Source organism: Physeter macrocephalus, chromosome 12, assembly GCF_002837175.3.
Source record: "Physeter macrocephalus isolate SW-GA chromosome 12, ASM283717v5, whole genome shotgun sequence".
Classification (NCBI taxonomy): Eukaryota; Metazoa; Chordata; class Mammalia; order Artiodactyla; family Physeteridae; genus Physeter; species Physeter macrocephalus.
Genome location: NC_041225.1, coordinates 63651450 through 63676465, shown reverse-complemented (window position 1 = coordinate 63676465; position 25016 = coordinate 63651450). Strand labels below are relative to the sequence as shown.

At 48.1% G+C, this 25016-nt stretch overlaps 1 protein-coding gene across 2 annotated transcripts in view; it reads left to right on the top strand.

The window, feature by feature from the left end:
- The window catches only part of KCNK12 (potassium two pore domain channel subfamily K member 12), a 59830-nt gene that overhangs the window by 1008 nt on the left and 33806 nt on the right, over window positions 1-25016 (top strand). The gene's annotated exons all lie outside the window — the stretch shown is intronic.

Below are 25016 nucleotides of genomic sequence, written 5' to 3'. Positions count from 1 at the left end.
GCCCAGCGGGCGACTTTCCTCTCCGCGTCTTTCACCTGCCGCCCTTTCCACTGCCCGGGGCTCGAGCCGCGTCCCTCGGCTCCGTCTTCCCTCCTGAGGCCCCGTTGCCTACTTTCATTTCGCCCTCTCCTCCCCACCCGTCCCCCTCCTCCTGCTCCGTCTCCCTCTTTACTGGCTTTCGGCGCGGGAGGTGGCCTGAGAGGCCCACCTCTGGCGCGCACCCAGCGGTGACTGCCTGACAAAGAGGCCAAACGGGGAGAACCCTCACCCGGGCGCTGGGCAGACCGGGGGCCGCCCGCGCTCCAGCACTTGCCAACCGCGTGACCTAACCGCTTGTGCCTCAGTTTTGGCTTCTAAAAAAGGACTTGGGAGAACATGTATCAGGGGCCTGCTGCTTCCTTCTTATTTCTCACGCCCCCTAGTCCTCGGTTTCCTCATCCAGGTGATTTGGAAAGCCCTTCCTCTCTCCACTCACAGCGTTGTTATCTCCTTTCTCTTCTCCTTTCTTCTTTTACACGCGTTTTCCCTCAGAGTCCTCCAGCCCTTTTACCCTGGGGAAGGCGACCATTTCCGCAGACGAATCCCTACATCTCCTTCGCATCCTTTTTTTTTTTTTTTTTTTTATACAGTCTACACCACCCCATTAGACTTGGAGAATAGGACTTCAGCCGCTCTGGTTCTGGTTTTCTCCTCTTACTCCACCCCTCCCCACTTCCAACTTCCCCTCCAATTTCTTGACCTCTCTTCTTTGTTACCTTGCTATCTTTTCCAACCAACAGTGGCCACCAAGGGGGTAGCTTGGGTGCAGGGGGTAGTTTCTCTATACTTTCCATCATCCCTTCCTCTTATTTTTGGTAAAATAGTTCATGATTTTGCAACTGTACAGAAAATGCTGTGTAACTATTCCTCGAAGCCCCCCCTATTTCTTTCGCCCCTCCTCTGAGCCTCTCTTGTAGAGATTGTGGAGCCATCACTGCTCCCCACTCCACCCTGTCCCTCTCTTTATTCTCCTCTCACCCACTTTCCCCATCCCCCCCCTTTCCCTGGGTGTCACGTGAAACAGACCTCTTCCCGTTACTGTATAGAGTGCAGAATAAATACAAGATTTTCACTTTGGCAAGACTTTGTGTCTCATCTACTCCTGCTTCCAGAGTCCCAGGGTGGAAGAAGGCACTTGGCTGGTCATGCCTCTAGTCACCCCAAAGCACTATCCCCTGGTGGTAGTTTTGGAGGAGGGGACTGGATTCACTGGGCTGAGAGGTGAGGGATGGCACTGGCACGCCTTCTGTGGGTGGGTTCTGGGCTGGATTGGTATGCCAGCTTAGAGACGGGGGAATGGACTAACTGACCAGTGTAAGCCATTGTAGGTGGCTGCTGGGAGGCAGAGAGAAAGACTGCATCCATGTGCAGAATATGAGCAGCTAGAGATGGCTCTCTGAGTGTATATGTATAGTCTACGAAAGGGCTTCCTTTCAATGAATTTTCATGTGTCATGTTTGATCTGATGACTTTAAATAGAAAAGGCAAATGTGGCCCAAGTCCAAAGTACACACAAATTGTATAAAATACCATTTAAAAGCTATATCATGTTGTTATGGTGATTGAAGATATAAAATGACCCCCTTAAAAAAATCCCCTTTTAAGAGCTGCATCAAGTTGCTATAGCAACTAGAGTTTTTTTTTCTTTTTTTTTTTTTAAGTGCTTTAAAAGTACTAAAGATGCTTAGTCCTGGAGGATGACATCATGTGTTCATAGCTCATTATTGATTTATGCTCTTCCTCTTGTAAACACACCCTTTTGCTTTCACCTAGAGGCAACCTGTGCACATATTGGGCAGCCACAGCCTTTCTTTCCCAGCGGTGTGCTCTGACCTTGGCTTCCTAATGGAACCCACAGGTTAAGGGAAAGGTGGTAGCGGTGTCCCCTTCCCCTACAGGCCATGAGTATATCCAAATGGGGCCTCATTCCAGTGACCTGTGGTCTCTGTGCCTTTCTGATGAGCTCGCATCAATGCCTTCATTCACTGCCCAGCCATGGCTTCTGCAGCTTCTCTCAGTTCTTTGCACAAAATCAAGTCAGCGTGTTGGTAAATTGTTCCAAGCCCGAGCCTTTAATCTACGAGCAGGATTGGCTGTTCTTTAGTCAAGCAGAAAGAAACTATATTCTCTTTCTTGATTTGTGTTTGGGGATGTAGGCAAGCATTGTAGGAGGCTATGCTGAAGCTGGTGGCTATGTTACAAATGACCCAGCACATTGTTTCCAAAATCTGCTGCAGGGAGATATTTATCTCTGAGAAGAGCTGCACTCAGGACCAGAACCAGCCAGTGGACAGCTCAGCATTGAACTAGCCCCTTTGCAGAGGTGCCAAGAGAGCCACACAAGAAGCAGGGTCTCTGTCAGTTATCCACCTGCTGACGTGGTCTGGGGCAGTGGTTCAAATTGGTCACTTCTGTCAGATAAGTTCTGCTGTATCCTGAAGTAGCATGATTTTTATTTCAGGCTTCTCTTGCAAAATGTACTTGGATGAGATTTAAGTAAAGACCTACATACGTCAGTTTCACTTCTGTTTATGTAGTTCCTTTCCCTTAAATGCCCTGAGTCTTCAGAGACAATTATTATTACTGGTGCTTTTATGGATTCAGCAGCTCAGGGAGCCAAAGCTGAATCCAAAATGGGCAGTCAGTATTCTCTATCTGCCACCTCATCCAGCGAAGAGGAAAATTAGCATGCACTCAGTTTTATTTGAATATCACAGTGTGTATGGTCCATGCAGCAGTGTGGACATTTTCTTGTATTGTATAGACCCAACTAAATGATTCATCTAGACTTTGGTGTAGAAAACCCTTTCTTCATTCATCCCATAAATATGATATATTGTGTATATCAGGCCCCAAGTGCTAATATGTTGAAAGGTTAAAGCTTATTCTACAAGACAAAGGTTGAAGCATATTCCAACATGGGCAGTTGATTGCAGTGTTCATGGGCGCCACATCTTGGCTAGCCTCACTAATGATGATTGGAACAGGAGGGGTCCTTTGGTGCAATCCCATGTGGCTCAGAGTGTTAAGGGACGTGTCTCAGGTCACAGTTAATTATGTATTCAGCTGGGTCCAGAAACCAAGTTATTCAGTGTTTATTGTACCAGTTTCATTTATATAATTGGTGGGCACATTCCTGTTTGAGGCTGAAGTATTTAATAACGTGTGTGTGTGTGTGTGTGTGTATCTGTGTTTGTGTCTGAAAGACACTACAACAGGGCTGAGCAAAAGGACTGGTCTGTGGGTCAGGCCAACAGTTGATTAAATTCAGAGAAAACTTGAAGGATCAGACACATCTTAGAGGTCAGATAGACTAGAAGCATCTGGTAAGTCTTAGACAGCTGGGAAGGCAAGAGCCAGTACCAAGAAGGTTAGAGACAGAAATGCTAGCAAGTAGGAGACATTTGGGTAAATTCTGGTCCAAGGACAGCAGCCACTTTCTCTCTACCTTCTTTTGCACGTGTGTGTGTGTGTGTGTGTGTGTGTGGTGTGTTTGTGTATGGGAGGGGAAGAAGGGGCAGGAATGGGCCTTCAGCTAGAGGGAGACACAGAAGAAAAATTCAGGTGTGATTGTGTGTACTCATGTTAGATGAAACACCATGACGAGGCAGAATATTTGTCCTGACATTTGGCTTGAACAAGGCCCATATCCGGAGCTAGGTAATTTGCAACTGTCCACACAACATAGACCCAGTGGGAAGATTTGCCAGTGATTGTTCAGTGGTAGTTGAGGCTGAATAGAAAGTCAGTCTGAATAGCTTAAGCAAAATGAAACTCCACTTTGTGGTCTAAATTATTCATATTGATTGCTTACACTGAACTGAAATCCTGGGCAATTATTATTTCTGCCATTTATGCTATATGACATATTCCCAGGGGGTTGAAATCAAGTTTGTTTTAATGTAAATACATCCATTTATTCATCCCTCCATTTAACAAAATCCAAGACAAGCAGAACTCGTAACCATGCATGTGTCACCTTTGGCATGTTATCTGCATCTCCCGTGATTACATGAACTCCTAAAGAGAAAGACACTGGCTGGTGTTCTTTTAGTACTAAATAGTATTCTTGGAGTCAGGCCTAGCTCAAAGATATTCAAACAATCCAAAGAGTATTAATCCATCATTTCACATCCTAAAGGATGTTTTATTGGTTTACTTTGAAAAGATTAAAAGGAAACTCTCCACTGGGGTTTTAATTATGCAACTGCTGTCAGATTTACACATAGGGAAGAACATATTTAAAAGTCTCTCTCAAATGGCAGCTTGATATAAACAGAAATATTTTTGCTTCCTTTTATTAGGTTTTCTGGCAGCATATTTTAGCTATAAAGCTAAAACCATGCCGCTGTAGCCGGGATGGTGTAGGTATGAGATGTCACTTTTGGCACTGCATAATTTAGCTTGCTACTTTCAGAATTAGGCATACTTAATTATTCAACTGCAAGATTAGTAACAAGTCCTAACTTTTTACTTCTTTTTTAACATGGAGTTTTTAAAATGTTTTTGCTTCAAAGGAAACTAAGACATTATGAGTCCGAAATGTCACTACCACATTTACATTCGGTTTTCTTCTGACATGTGTGTAATCCAGCTGGAGGCGGCTCTGATGCCGGGAATGAAATACATTACCCAGAAGGAGAGGAGTACCTTTCCTCGCTTATTCCTCTCATCAGCTATTTTTTATTGGAAGATGATGCTATGACAACTTTGAAGGACATTTAGGGGAAAAAATCCATCATTAGATTTGAAGCTGTAGATAGAGAGCAAGGAAATACATTCTAATTCACTGCTCCGTCCTCAGCACCCGGCACTGAACCCAGCACATGGTAAATAGTCAATAATTATAATAACTCATAATACTCTGCCCTAACATAACTGTTTTCATTTTTGCAAGTTCCCCTGCAGTTCTTTGTCACCTTTTGTAGGAAAAAGAAAGGGAACTACTTGACAAGTGCTGAGCTGCTTTTGGCAACATTTTTTTATCAGTGTTGTTTCCATGTTTCCACATACTAATTTTAATGGGTGCATAATATTCTATCTAACTGATGTTCTGTAATTTACTACCCCTATTGCTGTGTAGCTGGGTGTGGTTCCCAATTTGGGGGCTGTTGTGAGTAATGCCACAGTGATCATCTTTATGAAGATGGCCTTTTCTTTACGCAATATCTCCTTCAGTTGAATTCCCAGCAGTGAAATGGATAGTCAGGGCACACTACCATCTTCATGGCTCTTGGGGCCAGTCCCTTTGGAGTGAAGGACTGTCTCATCTCTTCTGAGCTGAGCCTACAACCTCTACAAAGCCTAGAACAGACTGGACAGTTACCCAGCAAATTGCTCCATGGAAACAGGCCACAGATTCACTTGGTTTTCTCCAGGACTGCACTCACTCCCAGGGGCTGAGCTGACCCCTGAACAAGTCAGTGACTAAAGCATCTTCAGCCTCCCTTGCTTTAATGAGAGCCACTTCCTCTGGGAAATTTTGGATGGGTGGAGAAGGGCAGGAAGGAAAACAGGAGCAGCTGCCCGACCATCAAAGACAGAGACGGGGTACCTGGACCTTCTTCCTTCCTGTCCGCTGCATTCCCAGGGATGTCTGCCACCACTCCTGGGCCAAGCCAGTTGAGGGAGAGGGTTCTTCCCTTTGGTCCTGACTGTGCGCAAGGACCCCAGCCTGGACTGGCCCAGAACTGTGCCACATGGAGCAGACACCTACCTCTAGAGTATTCCAGCTGGAAAGCACCATAAAAATCCTCCAGAACTTTCCCCAGGCATTTATACCATTTTGTCAACAAAAGCCAACAAGCAGCCTATTACAGAAAACAGGGGAGCTGGAACCCCACCCATCAGGCCTCCCCTTAGATGCCATGTACTCCCTGAAAGCTTCTCTGAGGAGCCCTAGTGCTCCTCCGAGACCAACCTGAAGAGGGTTAAGTTAGCCTTGTTCCTCATTTTACATAGGTTCAGAGAAGGAGAGAGGTTGTTCAAGGTTGCACAGCAAGTCAGAGGGGCATTTGCTGAGAGCTGGTGCCGACCCAGGACCTGCCTATGTGGACTCTGAGGTCCTTGAGCTCTCATGCTGCCTTGGAAGAGTTTCCTGAATACTGCTGAAGATCTCTTTGTCTGTCTGTCTGTCTGTCTCTCTCCCCCCCTCCCCACTCTCTCTCTCACACACACACACACACACCCTGCAAATGATGGGACAAGTACAGAACCAGATCCCGCCATGGCTCTTCTGAGCAGATAACCAGCCTTCCCAGAAGGGGTGAAAGTTAAACAGTACATCAAAGACAGAGGGGAAGAGCTTGGAGGGAGGCGGGTAGGGCACTGAGGAGAAGCAAAGTAAGTCGAGTGCCTTGGAGGGGTCGTCCAGGGAGAAGCTGCTGCTCCATCGGAAGGTTGCGGTGGAGCCTCAGGTCTGTGTTCGAAGGCGGAGCTCAGTGCTCCCACCCCCGTCAGCTACAGTGGGACTCTCCGTGCCCTTGCGTGGTGACCTCAGATTCAGAGGAGGTGAGATGGAGCAAAAGGCCATTGTGTTCCTGTGCACAGCCCCAGCCCAGGGTCTTCCCGAGTCTCCTAGCCCTTCCCTTGCTTCTGGCCAGCTCCACTGACCTTCCCAGGGTCCAGGCCTTGGCCAGGGGCTGCCAGCCAGCCAACCAGAATGTGGGGCTGAGGTGGGCGCGCCGGGCAGTCTCAGGTTCTGATCTCATCTGGGGTCAGTGGCGGGGTTTCTACGAGGTGAAGTTTGGGGAGGCATAGGGTCTTGAGGCTCTGAGGACAAAGGACTTTCCATGGGACTGAGACAGGACAGGAGAGGTGCTGGTAGAGAGTGAGAGAGAACCGAAGCCCCTTGGCTCACCCCAAGCCGGCTCTTGGCAGCTGCCACCACGGCTGTCAGGCTCTGGCCCCAGGAAGTTCTGTCCTAAACCAGGCCATTCCCTAGCCAACCGCCAGCTCTAATTCTTGGGGGACCGTAGCAGCCAGTGGCTCTGGTGAGGATGTTCTGGACCATCTGTGAGTGTCACCTCCTCCCTGGGCTTCGGCAAGCCCAGCTCAGGACTAAGCTCCCAAGCTCACTAGCAGGATGGGTGTGCAGGGCCCTGGGAAGGATTAAGCTCCGGGGGACCCACTCTTGTCACTTCCCCCAGATCCCAGGTGACTCCAGGATGGAGCTTCCAGTATCTTGTAATTTGTAGTTTTACAGTGTCTGGATACAATGTCATTATTCTCACAGTAACAGATATTGCCGACCAGGAAGGCAGGGAGGCACAGAGCAGTGCTTCTCAATCAGTAAAGTGCGTGCAAATCACCAGGCTCTTGTCAAAGTGCAAGAGCACTTTCTGTTCAGTAGGTCTGGGTGGGACCTGAGACTGCATTCCTCATTAGCTCCCAGCGACGCCCATATTCTTGGTCCCCAGAATGCCCTGGGCATAGCACGGGAAGAGAGAAGCAGCAGTGAGTCAGGAACTGGCAGCTTGGACCCGCTCTGCCCCACACTGGCTGCACGGCTGTGGGCAGGACACGTCACCACGCAGGGCCTAAGTGTCTTCATTCCTAAAAGCAGGGAGTGCCGGGGTCACTTGGGTCCCTTCCAGCTCTGATGTTCTCATATCTGGGAAGGCTATTCGCTCACATCCTCTGGTGCAGTTTAGTGCAGGCTAAATGCACCAACTCTGCAGACTGGGTCCCAGTCCCAATTCCGCCACTGAGAAGCCACGTCCTCCCAGTGAGAGGATGTGCCTCTTCTTACCTCAGTTCTCTCCTCTGTAAAGTGAGGATAACAATCCTCCCTACCCCCACGGGCACCAACAAGGGTCGAAGGAGCTAATCCACGTGTGCAGGGCCTGGCAAACCCTTGGAAAGCATCAGCTCCTCAGAACTGGGCAAGCCTCCTGGGTGAGCCCTGGGCTGCCACCCTGCACGGGGGGAAACCGAGGCCCAGTTCATCGCCGACCCACCACTGCGTACAGCCCTCTGGGTCTCAGCCGCCCCTGCACTGTGGCATCTGCCACCCTCTTATCGGCCGCTGTCTCTGGGGCATGTTGCTGTCCTACGCTGTTACATAACTGGCCTGGGAGGGTGCTTTTTAAAATGTATTTTCTTTGGTTCCTCAACTAGAATGTCTTCACAATTCCTCATGTGTGTGCTCTTTGATCTTTCTAAAGAAGTTGTTTGGTGAATAACTGAACAAGTGACTGAGCGGTGGTTTAGACCATTGTCCCCGGTACGTCTCTGCTTCTCACCCCCAGAGCAGAGCCCTGGGGAGCCACACCCCTGCTCACCATCCTGCTTTAGTGGGCTGAGGCCTCTTGGCAGTACTTGGGCTTAGGGGGAGGTCGTGGAGCTGAGAGCAGCAGAGAGGCCAGACGGGGCTGAGGCCAGGCCTCGCTACGCTTCACTGAGGCAACTCTGGTGTTGGGGCTGCGGGTGGAGGAGGCTGCAGGACGGCACTGAGGTGAACGGCCGCATTTTGGGTGGGAGCCAGGGTGCTTCTCAAGGTCCCCGGGCCCAAACCTTATTCTGTACCCTTCACCCTGGGACTACTCAGCTCCCCTGCTGGGTAGAAAAAGCATTCCCTGTCCTAGGGCAGGACAGGGGAGGCTGCAGGGCCTGCCAGCATGTTCCCTCTCCAGACTCCACCATGCCAGCAGCCAGGGCCTTTGTTCCGGGAAGCAAGAGGGTAACCGAAACATCGCTGGTCTCACTGATTGTCACCCCCCCACACATACACACACACACACACACACACACACACACACACACACACACACACGTTGTGCTTGCCCGTTTACTGTGTTTTTACCCATGTTTACTCAGGAACCTCCCCCAAACCCTAGGACAGCAAAGAGGATGCTATTATCCCATTTCACAGACGAAGAGACAGGCTCAGAGAGGTTAAGCGATTTGCCTGAGTTCACGCAGCAGGGAGTCAATGGCAGGATAGAGGATTCAGGGCTCCTGACTGTATAGCATCCTTTCTGTTGCCCCTGAGCCATGCACGACCACAGAGGGAGAAGAGTCACAGCCCAGTCTGGGGTCTGCTGGGGGGGTGGGGGCAGAAGAGGTGAATATGAGGTGGTGTCAGCAAGGGCTCAAGCACAGTTTAGGGATTTGGATTTGGCTGTGCTGTGCTCCTTGTAGCCCCAGTGGCTACACTGAGCTTTCCATCCTACACAACCCTGCGCCCTTTTTGAGGGAGGCTGCAGGCAGGCAAAGCATGGTGCTTCACGCAGAGCTCACTACAACTGTGGGAGCCGTTGATGGGAACTTTGGGGGCCAATTGCACCAAGCTCTTGCCCAGAGAAAGGACCTCATGAGCTGAGGGCCCTCAGCCTTGCACTTGGGATAGCAGCAGTGGCCACGGAGCGGCGGGACCAGAAAAGCAAATAACCAGAAGGTCCGCACTTGAGTACATCAGCCAGGAAAGTCTGGGCACACGGCCAGCTCAGGACTGTCCAAGGTCATGTCCTGGAGGCAAACCCACCCAGACATTGAGGGAAGGCATGAAACCAAGCACCTGCTGGTGCACCCCCAGCTCTAGCCACTCTTAACTTCTGGCCATCCCTCCTGCACCCCACCCCTGAACCCCAGGCACATTCAGCCTCCAGGCCATTGCTCAGGCTGTTTTCTCCACCTGCAATGTTCTTCCCTTTCTCTCCATTTTCCACCAAGTGAACTTGGACTTCAAGGCACAGCTCAAACGAGGCCACTAGAGCGAGACCTTCTTGGAGGCCCTCTTACTGCCCCCAGACGCGTGGTCATTACCTGTTTCTATGCCAGTTTCCCTGGAAATAATACCAGCCTCTGTTCGGTGGGGTAAGGTATGGTAAAGGCTGGCACCGGACCCAGAGCATTGTAGGTATCCTTTCTCCTTCCTCCAGGTCAGGAGCTCTGTCTTAGTAGTGCTTGTCACTGCTACAGTTAATGACAAAAATAGCCGTATGGCAGCAGCCATGCACTGAATGACTACTATAAAGTGGGCACCGTGTCTGGAGATGGGGATAATTGAAAAGCAAAGAGGTAGTTTCTGCAAATCATGGAGCAGAATGCTTGGCACAAAGTAGGCGATTAATCAATGTTGAATGGATGGAATGAATAAATGAGTGTGAGTAACTGAAAACCTTGGACTGCTGGAAATAATAAAAAGAGAGTGGAAAAACCTGGGCCCAGGCTGAGCTCCAGGAACCTCCCAGCACCCCCGTCTCCCTCCCCACCTGGCAGGTGTGCAGGAGACAGCTAGCTCATTCTGGCTGGGGCTCCCCTGGCGGACAGTGCTGTCTCCGTGGCTCTCTGAGTCAGCTGGGTCCTTGTTCTACCCTGCCTGGGGCCCGGCAGAATCATTGGATTGATACCAAACCAGACAATTCTGAGCCTCAGCCCCCAGAGCCCCAGGAGTGGTGGGAAAAGTTCAGTTCTGAACAATGAGGCCAGGCTTCTGGCCCCAGCTCTCCCACCAACCCAGATGCCCCATCTAGCCCTGACCTTGGCCACAGCTTCCAGCCACGAGGAAGCCCTGCTGAATTCTGCCTCTCGGCTCAATAGTTCTACCTTTTCCATCACCAGCCCATGGCACACCCCTTAGAAACCAGATGTTGGCTCCCAAATTGGACAGAAGTTTTATCAGTAACTAAATGCAATTCCACAAATCCAGAAAACCACCCCTATCCACACAGCCCAGCACCATCACAATGCCTCTAAAAATACTTGGGGAAGCTTTTATTGGAATGGGGTGTCCCAGCTTTCTGGAAAGTTACAGTTGAGATAAACACAAGCCCCAAATCACACTCCGCGTGACTTTTCCCTAATCCTTTCCAAATGGCCACGACCTCATTCCCTTGCTGCCAAGTGTTCTGAATTCTGAGCACCTCGTGGTGAGCTGCTCACACCAGGACCTGCCAGAAAAGCTTCAGGGACAGCCCAGGCCGGAGAGGGAAAGGAAAACACAAAACTCTGCCCGCGTTGAGTGAAACTGCGGGGCCTGATCCTCCCAGCACCCAGGAGCCTGTCTCTCCTGTTCTCTGCTCCATCTCCCAGTGCCTGGCACCAGGCTTGGCACATGGGAGGGGCTCCACGAATATTTGTGGAAAGAACATAAATTTGAATAATTGGCCGTTTGCAAGATTTTCAACTCTACCTAGGCACCAGTTTAAGAAAAAGTAAAATACGAAAATCTCCACTTACAAATCAGATGATGATTCACTTTGTAAAAGAAAGCTTCAATTTGCAAAGGTATTCACTCCGGGGCTTCTGTATGTAGCCAGGCACACCAGCGCATTTACAGTGAGATGCGGTGTGCAGCCAGTATGTCAGGAACCCAGCAGCCACATCAAGTCCCCTTTACTGCCATTGCCAAACCCCGAAACCCTGAGGCAGCCCAGTGCCTAAAGTCAAGGGCTTCTGGTCAAATTAGTGAGCAATACACATGACCCAGTGGGCAATTCAGAAGTATTTCAAGAGCTAATGTGGGTCGTGTGTCTTGTACTGACGAGCTGCCCAGGTCCACTGGAGCAGTCCAGCCGACGGAGCATATGCCCAATGTACGGAAAGTGCCTTATAAAGCTCCTCGTTATGCATTGTTCAGCCGGGCTGGTGGGTATTGTATGTGTCTCCATTTTAAGAATGAAGAAATCTGCAACACCAAGAGACAGTTTGCAGTGCAGTGTAGTAGTTAGGAGCAGGTGCTGAGGGCCCTGGCCTGGGTTAGAATTTCAGCTCTGTCATTCACTGGTGGGGTTGCCAGGGAACATCTCCTGCTCGTTCACTGAAGAAGTCTGGCTCACTGCCTTCCTCTTCACCCCTCTCCAGTCTCCCGGGCGTGATCCATCCAAGACCCGGGCCTCACATTCCTTGACCATCTCACCTACAGCAATGTTTTTCTCTGTCCCACTCTGGCAGGTACTCCGTTCTACCCATGTCCTTGCTATGACCAGTGAACTGCACTACCTTCAAAGCTCACCTTCTGATCACCACCTCCCATCCTTCCAGCTCTCATCCTCTGTTGCCCCAATATAGTATTCCTTGGACCCCAAACGGGCAGTCCCCTACTATGTTTCCATCATCTTTTCTGGGCCCTCATTTCTTTTCTAATCCAGCTTAGATTCACTCCCTCTGCAAGGACCCTTAACTTCCTTGCCTCTCCCTCTCTCCCTGCATTGTGTCCCTGTCCCCACCTTGGTACCATCAAAATGCCAGCTTTCCACCTATTCCTTACCTGTACCCAAGCTGCTACACATGGCTGGAGAAAACCATGCAAACATGCTGACTGGTCCAACTTTAAATTAGTGACCCTGGGGACCAGCCGGACACTCCATGCTGGCAGACCCTCTTACTACCTTCCTATTGTGTCAGTTCACCGCTTACCCCTCTTCTTCCCACCTCCAGCCTCCCATAGCCCTCACTCTCTGCTCACATTTCACTGAGAAAATAAAAGTCATCAGACAGGGACTCTCATCTTTACAACCGCAAATCCATTCATCATGTGGAGCTGCTTCTTCCTTATGACAGCAGACAGATTGTCCACTTTCAAATGCCTGCTTCACTGGGTCTCATCCCCTCCAACTTTCTCAAAGACTTGCTTCTGCCATGACCCGCCCCATACATTGTCAGTCTGTCCTCCACTGGCATGCAAAAATGCTGTCTTTTCTTCCTTCTTAATAGACCCCTCCCTTGACCCCTGCATCACCTTCCAGCTACCTCCCCATTTCTCTGCTCCTCTTTATGGGAAAACTTCTCCAAAGAGTAGTCAACATCTCCCTTCCTCCCCTGGATCCACATCAATCCAGAATCTACCCCATATTTCCACTGAGTCTGCTCTTATAAGATCCCCCATGGCCTCCTTTCTGCTAATCCAGTGGTGACTTCCCTGTCTTCATCTTACTCAGCAACTCAGCAATATTTGACACCACTGGCCATTCCTCCTTCAAATCCTCTTTTCTCTCGGCTTCTGAGACATCATGCTCTCCTTGACCCTCACTGGCTGCTATCCTGTCTCCTTCACTGAATCCCCTCTTTTGTGTGATCTCTCATTGTTAGAGGACCCCACATTCAGTCCTTAGACCTTTCTCCCTGGATTCTCTCTCCAGACAATGTCACTTAACCTGTAGGGGAAGAAAACTTTATTCCTCTATGCCCTTAGGTTTTATACCTGGAGTACTGCAAATTAAACTGACAAAAGACAGATTAACATGAGAAAAGTCTTGTTATGTATGCATATGGAGGGCTTCATAGAAAAGAACTGACAATCCAAAGAAGCAGTTAAGCCCGAGGCTTATATACCATTTTAACAAAGGGCAGTAAATTGTGGAGAAGTGATAAGGCAAAGGCAAAAGGGTTTGGGCTTCTAGGAGTGGTAAATTGTGAGAAGGTAAATATATGGGGGAAAGGAAGGTAAGGGTTATTTTAGTAAGGTTTGTTGTGCAGACTCCAATTTGTACAGTCTTGGGGTGAGAAGTGTCTCTGGTTATTAAGAGTTGTTCTTCTTTCCTGGTATAGTTGAGGAGAGGGGGGGACACCTTCTCAAGGGAAAATTTATACCCTACCTTTGGGCAGATAGGGGAAGGGTGGAGAGCTTTTCCTGAGTCTGCTGTTTCTCTATTGCCTCCAGCTCAAAATAATCCTTATGCCAAAGTTGCATATTTTGGGGTCACATCCTCTGATCCCCTTCACACCCCATGGCTTTAAAGCCCACCTATCTGCTGAAGACTTCCAGAAGAATAACCCCAATCTTCCACACTATGCTTCAAGACCATAGGTCCAAGGGCCAACTTGACATTTCCACATGGATGTCTAATATGTATTAAAACTTAAAAAGACCAAAATAGAACTGTTGATTTCTGCTTTGTTCCAGTCTTCCTCATCTCAATAAATGGCACCATCATGAGGAGCTGTCCTGATTCCTCTTTCTCTCTAATTTTCCATATTCATCATCAAATCCTGTCAGCTCAATCTGTAAAATACATTCCAATTTCACCCCCTGTCTCTGTGCCCATCACCACTGGTCTACTCTGATCACAACCACTGTATGTCGCTGGGGCAACTAAATCAGTCTCCTAACCAATCCTCCAGCTTTCTTTCTGCTTCTTGAACAACCTCTTCTCCACACAGCAGCCAAAGAGGTCTTTAAAAGTATACATCAGTCAAGCTCTTCCCTTATTTGAAACCCGCCAGTGATTCCCCACTGCAGGAAATGACTCCTCACCATGACATGCAAGGCCCTGTGTGACCTGGCCCTGCCTCCTCTCAGCCTCACTGGTACTGCTCTCCCCTTTGCTCAACTCATAATGGTGTCCAGACTGGACTTATTAGACCTCAGGGCATTTGCATTTGCTGTTCCTGCTCCTGGGAGTCCAGCTCCCTGGGTCTTGGCATGGCTGACTTCTCAACCACATTCAAGCCTCACTATCTAAAACTAAAATGTCACCCCTTGAGGAGCCTTCTTTAACTACCTGACTATAATAGTGTTCCTCCACTCACCCCCAGCCGCTGTCCATCACAGTACGGTCTTATTAGAGCATGTACCACTTTCCTATATCATCCAGTTCCTGTATTTACTTGTTTGTTGCCTGACCTCTAGCCACTCCCTGCTCCATCAGAACAGGGGTCTCGTCTCCTCACCCACTGTTATATTCCCAGCGCACGGCACAGCACTTGGTGTTTGTTGAACAACTGAACAAACTTCCACAGCTTCTGTTTTAACATCTATAAAATGGGAATAAAACGGTGCCTATCTCACACGGTTGTTGGGAGAGTTGTATGAGACCATGAATGTAGGTGCTTCATCTGGCCATGGCATTTAATAAGCACTCTAATATGAGCTAGTGTTTTTATTAATAATTTGGCTGAGATCACACAGTGAGTGGTAAAGCTGGACCACAAGTCCTTTGCTCATGCCAGCGTGTCTGATGCCACCTCTCAGGTTGCAGGGTAGGCCTGGGGGCGCAGGGTGAGTGAGTTCAGGACCAGCCTGCCTTAGGCATGTTGAGGACCAACAACAGGTAAAACTGCTTTAATAGGTTTAGGTCATATCAGAGGGTCTTGAAAGCTGGGCAGAAACATCTTAGACTTGGCATGGGGAGCAATAAGGAGCCATTACATGTTCTTGAGCAAGAGTGTAAAGTGATGATGCGTGTTTGAGAAGAGGATTCTGGCTGATTAGTCTCTATATAGTTACGCCATTAAATCAGGCAATCTAGTTAGCGTAAATTGCCGGTCTCTAGACTGCCTGGAAACAGCCAGATAATTTGAAGTCCCTTGTTTTGGCTGTTCACTTTGAACATTTAAATCAGCCCACTACGAGCTGTCCCCTTCATTTAATGGGGGGCTTATATATCTCTATAGGTGGCAAATCCTTAAGTTTGTAATAGCATCTCTGAACTGCTGTGTGATTCCAAACTCATTCAAAAGATTGCCAATGCGTATTGTTTCTTCATGAGCTCTAAGTGGCTCATGATATTTGAGAGTTCTAATTTTATAGCCAGTGGTGTACACACTTTGAACAAAGAGCAGAATTTGGCACATTTGACTTAGCAGCTGTGTACAAATCTTTCTCACAGTGATGTCTGCCTCATGGGGTTGTGGGGAGGACCCCACATAATAGGCCAAGGGTCAGTAAATGTTTGTTGTTTTGTTTATGTGTGTTTATGCTGCATATTTGTGTGCAGAGTGATTTGGGTGGAGGGGGCTAGGGATAGGGGCCGGGGATCCTGTGGCCTTTGGAAAGGAGAAGAGAAGGTGCGAGAGATGTTCTCAGGAGCCAAATGGCAGGATCTAATGACCAGCACTCAACATGACTCAATATGACCCCCACTAATCTTGGTTCTCACTCTCTGTTCCTCCCCCATTTCTTGACATCAAGATCACACATGAAGATCCAGGGAAAGGGGCTGACCATGGGCCTGGGGATCTCTATGATGCATCCAGAGATTTACGTGCACATCTAATAATGGGAGGAAGGGGGATGAGGATGCTGCACGTGCACAGGAGGTGGGACGTGAAGTCAGGCTGAGGCTGGGGGAGAAAGCCCCTCCTCCAAAGCTGGGTTCAGCAGGGCAGCCCTTTGGAAAGGAGAAGAGAAGGTGCGAGAGATGTTCTCAGGAGCCAAATGGCAGGATCTAATGACCAGCACTCAACATGACTCAATATGACCCCCACTAATCTTGGTTCTCACTCTCTGTTCCTCCCCCATTTCTTGACATCAAGATCACACATGAAGATCCAGGGAAAGGGGCTGACCATGGGCCTGGGGATCTCTATGATGCATCCAGAGATTTATGTGCACATCTAATAATGGGAGGAAGGGGGATGAGGATGCTGCATGTGCACAGGAGGTGGGAAGTAGCAATGACCTTAATCCACGTCGTCGTCTTTGTCCCTAGAAATCGCCTTCACCTTCTTCTAAATTCCTGGTTCACATCTTTTTAAATGTTTTTCCATAAAAGTTTTTCTTCTTTTATAGCTGTTGATGGCTGAAGGGCACTCCAGCTTCAACTTGGTGCTGAGTACTCTGATTAATTCTATCCCAGCTCCTGACCCTCCCCTCTCCCCAGGGCTGAGCAGAGAGGAAAGAGCTGATGCAGACCCAGCAGAGAGAGGCCCAGTTCTCTGTGTGAATGAATGAGCCAGCATCTGCAAGGCCCTGGCTGTTCTCCCTTGTAATTTTTCCAGGGTTTCCAGCCACAGAATGGTGCTACTGAAGTGACACACATGTCATTTAGAGCTCCTCCCAGCCCCTTTGAGCTATGCGCAGGGCAGCCTGTGGTTAGAGTTGAACTTTCAACCAATGGCTTGCCTTCCCCTGAACTGGCACTAAAATGTTTTTATGCATCAAGGAGTCTAGAACAAACTTGAGGTATGGATGCAGTGCCTGTGTGTACATGTGTGTGTCACTGATTTCACATTTTGTGTACAAAAGTGAATAAGTAGACAAACTCCCTGCTATATGGGGCTAACATTCTAGTTGGGGAAGGCAGTCAGGCAACAAATAAGTAAGTGTCAGACAGTGATAAATGCTACTGAAAGAAAAAGGTAACAGAATGAAGAGTGATGGAAGAGGGGGTGCTTTTTTTGATAGGGTAATCTAAAAGGGTTTCTGATGACATGACTCTTGAGCAAAGACATGAAGTGAAGCAAGGGAGCAAGCCATGTGGCTACTTGGAGGAAGAGTATTCCAGCAAGTGCAAGGTCGTTAAGTAGGAGCTTGCATGGTTTACTGGAGGAGCAGCAAGGAGGCCAGTGTGGCTGGAGTAGTGTTTGAAGGAAGGTCAAGTGGGAAAGTGTTAGAATGTGAAGTCAGAACAATAGCCAAGGACTATATCATGTAGGGTCTGTGGTCCATAGCCAGGACTTCAGATCTTACTCTGAGTAAAACGGAAGCCATTAGAAGGTTGTGAGAAGAGGAGTGAGATGACCTCATATGTGTAGGGGAGCAAGTGTAGAAGCATGCAAACAAGTTAGGAGGCCTTTGAAATATTTCAGGTGAGACATCATGGTGACTTGGACAAGAGTGTGATGATCAGTGTCAGAGAAAAGTGATTAGATCTGTCAGAAAACATATATTCACTGGGTATAGAAATCTAGGTTGAACAGTTGTTTTGTTTTTTCGTTTTGTTTTGGGGTTTTTTTGGCTGTGCTGCATGGCATGCGGGATCTTAGTTCCCCGACCAGGGATCAAACCGTGCCCCCTGCAGTGAAAGCGCGGAGTCTTAACCACTGGACTGCCAGGGATGTCCCTTGTTTTTTTGTTTTAATTTCAGCATTTAGGAGGTTGTTTCCTGGCTTGCACAGTTTCTGACAAGAAGTCTGTGATTTTTATCTTTGTTTACGTGTAAGTAACATGCTTTTTTCTTCTGGCTGCTTTTAAGATTTTCTCTTCATTCCCTGATTTTCAGCAATTTGGTTGGTTTTTTTTTGTTTGTTTATTTTTTGCTTTTTAAAATATTTATTTAGCCATGCAGCATGGCTTGTGGGATCTTAGTTCCCCAACCAGGGATCAAACCTGCATCCCCCTGCAGTAGAAGAGTGGAGTCCTAACCACTGGACCTCCAGGTAGTTCCCTCGGCAGTTTGATTTTGATGTGCCTCAGTATAGTTTTCGTGCGTGTGTTTATCCTACTTGGGGCTTATTGAACTTCTTGGAGCTGTGTGTTTATAAATTTTATTAACTTTGAAAAAATTTTGACCATTATTTCTTCAAATAGTCTTTTTTTTACCCCTCACCATCTCTTGTTCGGACTCCAATTACAACCGATATTGTTTCACAGGTAACTGAGGCTCTTATCTTTGATTTTTTTGTTTTTCAGTCTTTTTTCCCCTCACTATTTTGAATAGTTTTTATTGCTAGGTCTTCAAGTTCAATCTTTTTTTTCTGCAGTGTCTAATCTACTGTAAATCCTATCCAGTGAAATTTTTATTTCACATATTATATTCTTTATCTCTAGAAGTTCCACTTAGTTCTTTTAAACCTTTTTTCCATTTTTCTCCTCATTACGTTCATCTTTTTCTTCAAATCCTTGAGCATAGTTAATATATTTATAACAGCTGTTTAAATGTCTTTGCTCATTCCCTAATCTCTGCCATTCCTGGTTCTGTTTCTGTTGACAGATTTTTCTCTTGTTTGTGGATTACATGTTCCTTCTTTTTTGCATGTCTGATACTTTTTTATTAGAGACCAGAACATTGTGAGTTTTACGTTTTTTTTGTTTTTTTTTTTTTGTGGTACGCGGGCCTCTCACTGTTGTGGCCTCTCCCATTGCGGAGCACAGCCTCCGGACGCGCAGGCTCAGCGGCCATGGCTCACGGGCCCAGCCGCTCCGCAGCATGTGGGATCTTCCCGGACCGGGGCACGAACCCGTGTCCCCTGCATCGGCAGGCAGACTCTCAACCACTGCGCCACCAGGGAAGCCCAAGTTTTACGTTTTTGTTGCTTGATTATGTTGTCTTCCTTTAAACAGGGCTGGACTCTGTTATGGTAGACAGTTAAGCTTCTTATAGATAAGTGTGATCTTTTCCAGACTTGTTTCTAAGATTTTTAAAGGCAGGTCTAAAAGAGCCTTTTCTCTGGGACTAATTTAGCCACAGTATTAGGCATAACCTTTCTGGGGCTCTCTGGAATACTTTGTGTATTCACTGAAACCTCTCCACCTGGCTGATGGGAACTCAGGTGATTCCTGGCTCTATGAGAATTCTGGGAATTATTTGGCTTACAGCTCTTTGGCAATTGTTCTTTCCTGGAAGTTGTTTATTTTTCTCCCTTGGTTTCACACTATACGTGCACAGACTGTTATTCAGCCAAAGACTCAGGGGAACTCCTGCACAGATTTCTGGAGCTCTTTCTCTTGGTAGTTCCTTCCGCTCCCGTAGGGTACCCTGCAAGTCTGCCCTTTTTTGAAGCTGCCTTGTCCTCCTTGAACTCAAATCTCTGTTTCCTCAATTGCATGAGACTGCTGGGTTCTGGATCTCCCCTCCCTCTACTGTTGTCTGAAAATTGCCTCCAGGCAGAAAACCAGGGCAATCAAAGGTCTCACCTTGTTTGTTTCCCTCTCTCAGGAACCATAACCTTGTACTACCTCTTTTCCAGTGTCTGAAAATAATTATGTCATAAATTTTGTCCAGTTTCCTAGTTGTTTATGTTGAGAAAGAAATCTGGATCCAGTTATTCCCTCATGGGCTGAGGCAAAAACCAGTGGTTAGATTCTGGACATATTTTGAAGGTAGAGCAGCAGGATTTGCTAATGGATCAGAGGTAGAGTATGAGATAAAGAAAAGAATCAAAAAGGACTCTAAGATTTTTGACCTTAACAACTGGAAGGATGGACTTGTCATTTGCTGAGATAAGGGAAGCTTTAATAGAACTAAGGAGGGGGTGGTTGGGAGGGAGATGAGAAGAGCTCAGTTTTTAAAATATTTCTTTTGAGATGTCTCTCAGACTTCAAATTGGATGTCAGTTAGGCAGTTGGGACTGAGATGCAGATTTAGGATTTGTGAGTCTATGGACCACTGGTTCTTAACGCTGGCTGCAGCAATATTAAAGTCACTTAAGAAACTTAAAAAAAAAAAATCAATGTTCAGACCTGACCTTAGGCCAATTCAATCAGAATCTCAGGGGTCAGGCCTGGGAATTGATAGTTTTAAAAGTTCTTCAGGTGATTCTAATGTACAGGCAGGGATTGAGAACCACTCTTCTAAGTGTTATTTAAAGCCCTACCAAATATCAGCTAGGACAGTGTTCTCAACCCTGGCTGCATATTAAAATTACCTGGGGAGCTTTTAAAAGGCTTGATCAGCCCCCCACACACACCCCGCCAATTCAGCTGCATCATACTCTCCAGGGGTGGGGCTTAGGAATTCATATTCTGTTAAACTCCTCAGGTAACTCCAATATACAGCCAGGGTTGGAACCACGGAGTCTTAGGGCATGCTCGTGGGACCCAGAAGAGAAGATGGAGGCTTACTGGTCTTGAAGATGAAGGAAGGACTGAGCTAGAGGGAGAGGTCCCAGGCTTTCCTCAGATGTCGGAACTGTGGCTGCCCACCCACATTTAAGAATTAGAATCGAAACTCTGACTGGAAACTCATTGCGCACAGGTGGGGCTTATGGACTCCAGCCTCTCTATAGGTCAGTGGGTGAGCAGCCAGCCATTATCTGTGTGGTGTTGCCCAGACCCAAGTCTCCCCAGGGCTCTTTGGGACAGTTCATCTCCCTCCCCTCCTTGGCTATTGTCCTCTCTGAGCTGCAGTCACCTTCACCAGTCACCACTTTCACCTGCCGTGCACCTTCCCGAACAAAGTCTGTTTAAATTCCTCATCCGCTGGAAATCTCCCTCCCGCTTCTCAGTGTTTGAGCCTTTACATCCCTTTACCATCGTTTTCATAGATTCTTGGGAGGGAGAGCAGATACGATCAGGTGATTAGATGATCATTTTAAATCAGAAGTCTCCCAGCCTTTTTAAGTGTGAGGATCCCTTTAAAAGCTAGAGATATTTTTACAGAACCTGGCTGACAGGAGTCACATATACTTCCAGTATCCATTCATTAATAAGGAAAATATATATTGACACACAAATTCCTCTGAACTAATTCAATACCACTTTTAAATGCATCTTTTCGTCATCGTAAAACCATTTACATATGTTTGGACACCAATAGCACAAGGATGTAGGAGAAAGTTATGACAGCTGAGAACAAGACTCACTTGAACAAATCAATCCAGACGCCTTTGCCATAATTGCAGAGTCATAGGCATCCAAGTCAGATGGCTGGGACCCATGGCTCTAGGCCCTGGGAAGCCACTGGAAGTTTTTGAATGGGGGAGGGGCTGTTCCGGGGGCCCTTAAGTGCTACTTCCTTTACAGCTTTTCCCCATCTGGTCTGGTCTGTGGTTGTCTCTTTCTCTGGGAGATTAACGTGGGGGTGGATTCCTCCCCAAAAGAGCACATAGGTAATGCCAGCTGGCCTCCTGAACAAATTAATTCCCCAAAGAGAACAAAAGGAGCTTAGTTAAATTCAGTCTGGGGTTGTACTCATTTCCCCACCTTCCTCTTCTCTATTCTTCCTTACACCCTATCTTTAGAAACTCTGTTCCTTGTTCTCTAACAGCACAAATGGTCAACATTTCTAAGGCCCATGCTAAGTGCTTTTCACACTTTATCTCCTGCAATCCTCATCACCTCCTGTGGAAGTAGGTACCATTCATACCCACGCTTTACGGATGAGGAAACCGAGGCAAAGAGAAGTCAAATGGCTTTCTCAGATCAAAGAGCTAGCAAGTGACCAAACGGAGATCCTAACCCAGGTGGCCCTACCGCCTCTGCCATCCCACCCTGCCCTGCGCGGCAAAGTTGGTGCTGCGTGAATGATGAGGAATTAAGAGACATGAAAGGTACTTAATGAATGACTGAGGGACTTCCCTGATGGTCCAGTCGTTAGGACTTGGTGCTTTCACTACCGGAACCCGGGTTCAATCCCTGGTGGGGGAACTAAGATCCTGCAAGCTGTGCGGCGTGGCCAAAAAAAAAAAAAAAAAAAAAAAAAAAAAAAAAGGACCGAATTGGGGAAAGACATTGGCCTGTATCCAGACCTCCCAAAGGGTCCATCCTCTGGCAGCAGCCTCCCTGGTTTCCTCAAGGGAAACCTCCTTTACAGTTCAGGGTTCTACAAACTGGCCCAACCCCTCCAAGCCCAAGGGAGTTAATGTTCCCCTTGCTGCACTAGCTGTAGCCGAGCTAGACCAGGTACCGCATACCTCCGGGTCCTCATTACAGTTACCTCTGCCCAGAATACCCTCTCCCATCCATCCCCCTGCACTTCCCCCAAGTCCACGTGCTATCCAAGGGCCACTTCCTCTGCAGAGCGCACCCTGATAATGCAGCCTTCACCAACCCTCCTTCTTCACTTCACTTCTGCTTATGATCATCTGACCACCCACCTGACCCCTCACTGCCTTATCTTCTCACAGGTGTGTGACTTCCCGCCCCACCGTGCTGTCAGACCCTGACTTTAAAAAATAACGACAAAATGAGCTGTCTGTAATTCATTAAAATAATACATGCTCATCAGAATTCTTGAAAAAGAAGTGAAAGGGGAAAAAAAATCCCCACATTTTCACCACTAAAATAGAATCACTACAAGCCTTTTTCTAGACAAAAATTTGGAGTCCTGCTTTTTATATACTGATATATGATGTAGAAATAAACTTTTCAAGCATCCCTATTGTTGGATACGTAGTGTTTCTTGGAGAGGATGTGCTGTAGTTTGTCAGCAGCATGACTGCATCCACCCACCCCCGCCCAGGACCTAGCCAGGGACCCCCAGGAGGGCCCTGCTGAAGACTCTGTGAGTGAGTAATTGGGTCGTCTGGGGCGGGGTGGAAAGCGGGTGAGTTATGTTCGGTGCGTGGTACATGTTAGCTACAGGGGGGCCATTTAGGAGGCTGGAAAATTACAGAGAACTCCTGCTGAGCCCACATCTGCCAGCAAAGGGCATTTAAAACAGATCCCAGGAAATTACAGTTTTTGCAACCTATGAGTTACTCAGACAGGAAAGCACACAGGGGTGATGTATTTTAGTAAGAACATGGAGAACAATGGTGCTAGCCGTCCTGAAGGCCTGGGAAGGTAGGGTTTGAAAGAGAGAGGCTTTCCTAGGTGCTGCTGTCAGTAAGCAAGCCCTGTCCTTTGGAGCTGACGTGGCGAGCACTCCACACAGAGAGATGCGGGGCTCCCCTGAGCTATGAGGCCTTGAGAGGCGGGCTGAGACTGCGCTAAGAACTGATACGATGAGAACTCCTTTGGTCTGTTTTATCCCTGAGACACCATGTGTATGTCAAGGGGGAGGTAGGGGATGGGGCAGCAAAGGGGGGGTTCAGGCATGTCTGTGCCTCCAGCGTCAGGGTCAAGGTCGGTTTCCTCTGAGACAGTGGAGTCAGTCTGAAAAAAAGAGGTGAAATTGGAGGTTTCAAGAATGTTACTTGGCCTTTTGCTGCCACCAAGAGCCGAGGGAGAGCAGGCCCTGGGGACTCAGCACCACATCTGGGGGAGCCTGGTCCCAGGAGCAGTGATGGGGCATCCTCCTGGCTCCTTGGTGGAAAGAATCTCTGCCCTCCTCCCATCAGTGGCAGAATAGCTATGAGAACTGAAGCCGGTGTACCATGCCTCACTCCTTGGCAGAGGGATGGGAAATAGAGACTTTAAAAATGTGGAACATCCTTCTCCAGATCAACAGAATCACAGCGGCAGGGGGAGAGGAGGGACGAGCCATTCCCCACCCCAGCTTGCTGGCCCAGATCCCAGAAGACCAGTCCAGGAGCAGCGTCCAGGACCTCCTGACCATCCTTTCTCCCAAAGAGCCAATGGGGCACACGCCCCGGGGAATGCACCCTATTGCCTTCTGGGATATCTGTCCAGCCAGGGGGTCAGGAGTACCCAGCGGAACAGCTGAGCTTCCCACGGGTTTCTGCTCTGAAAGCCCCAGACAGTGTTGTCACAGACCCGCAAGGGGAGGGCCAGCCACCGTGGGGTCACTGACCCGATTTCTGACACCACCTCCACCACTTACTTGCCTTAGACCATGCCTTTCTGAGCCTCAGATTGTGCATCTGAAAACAGGAGAGTGTTATAGATGCTTGTATATGCCATGTATAGATGACGTATATGCCACAACATAGATGCTTGAGGGAAAGGTACATAAACTGTGGGAAAATGACCTCTAAAACCATAAACCCCACAGAAGCCTCGTAAGGAAAGTGATGCAGTGCAGTGATCAGAGCTAAAAAAAAAAAAAAAAAGCGGTTGTCATGCATGCTGTTGTAGTGGGGTTGTAGCTATTTGTGGTGGTGACGGGGTCTGCTACGTAAGGCCCTGGCGGATCTTTCTTTCATAGTTCCATGGACACCCCTGCTCAATTAAATTAAAGCTCCCACCTCATATAATTCCTTTAAAGAGCACGCATTCACATGTCGGCACATAGACTGACCCATGTATTTATCCACCAGGAGCAGAAAGTGTTTCCATAGCCAGCACTGAAAACCCATAAGCTTCTCCCTGCCTTTTCTTGCCTGTCCCTGCGGCATCCTGGCTTCCTGAAGGCTCGGGCTCGCAGCAGCAGCCTGGGCGCCTCCCCCTGGCTTTGGTACTCTCACCTCACGCTATCCCTGAGGACCTCAAGGGTCCCAGTGCAGCAGCGATTTCTCTGATAAAACAAGAACCTATGCAATGTGGCCAGGGTCCAGCTGAAACCTCCCGTAGGCTCCTGGCTGGCTGCAGGAGCCCAAAACAGCCCAGGGTTGCTGGGACCCACTCCCAGGAGACCATCCCCTCAGAGCTCACAGGAGGACAGGTGGAAGCGCTTTACAGTTTATGAAGGTATGAATCTAGACTAAATTTTTTAAACAAAACAAAACCCCACTTTTTTTTTTTTTTTTTTTTTTTTTTGCGGTACGCGGGCCTCTCACTGTTGTGGCCTCTCCCGTTGCGGAGCACAGGCTCC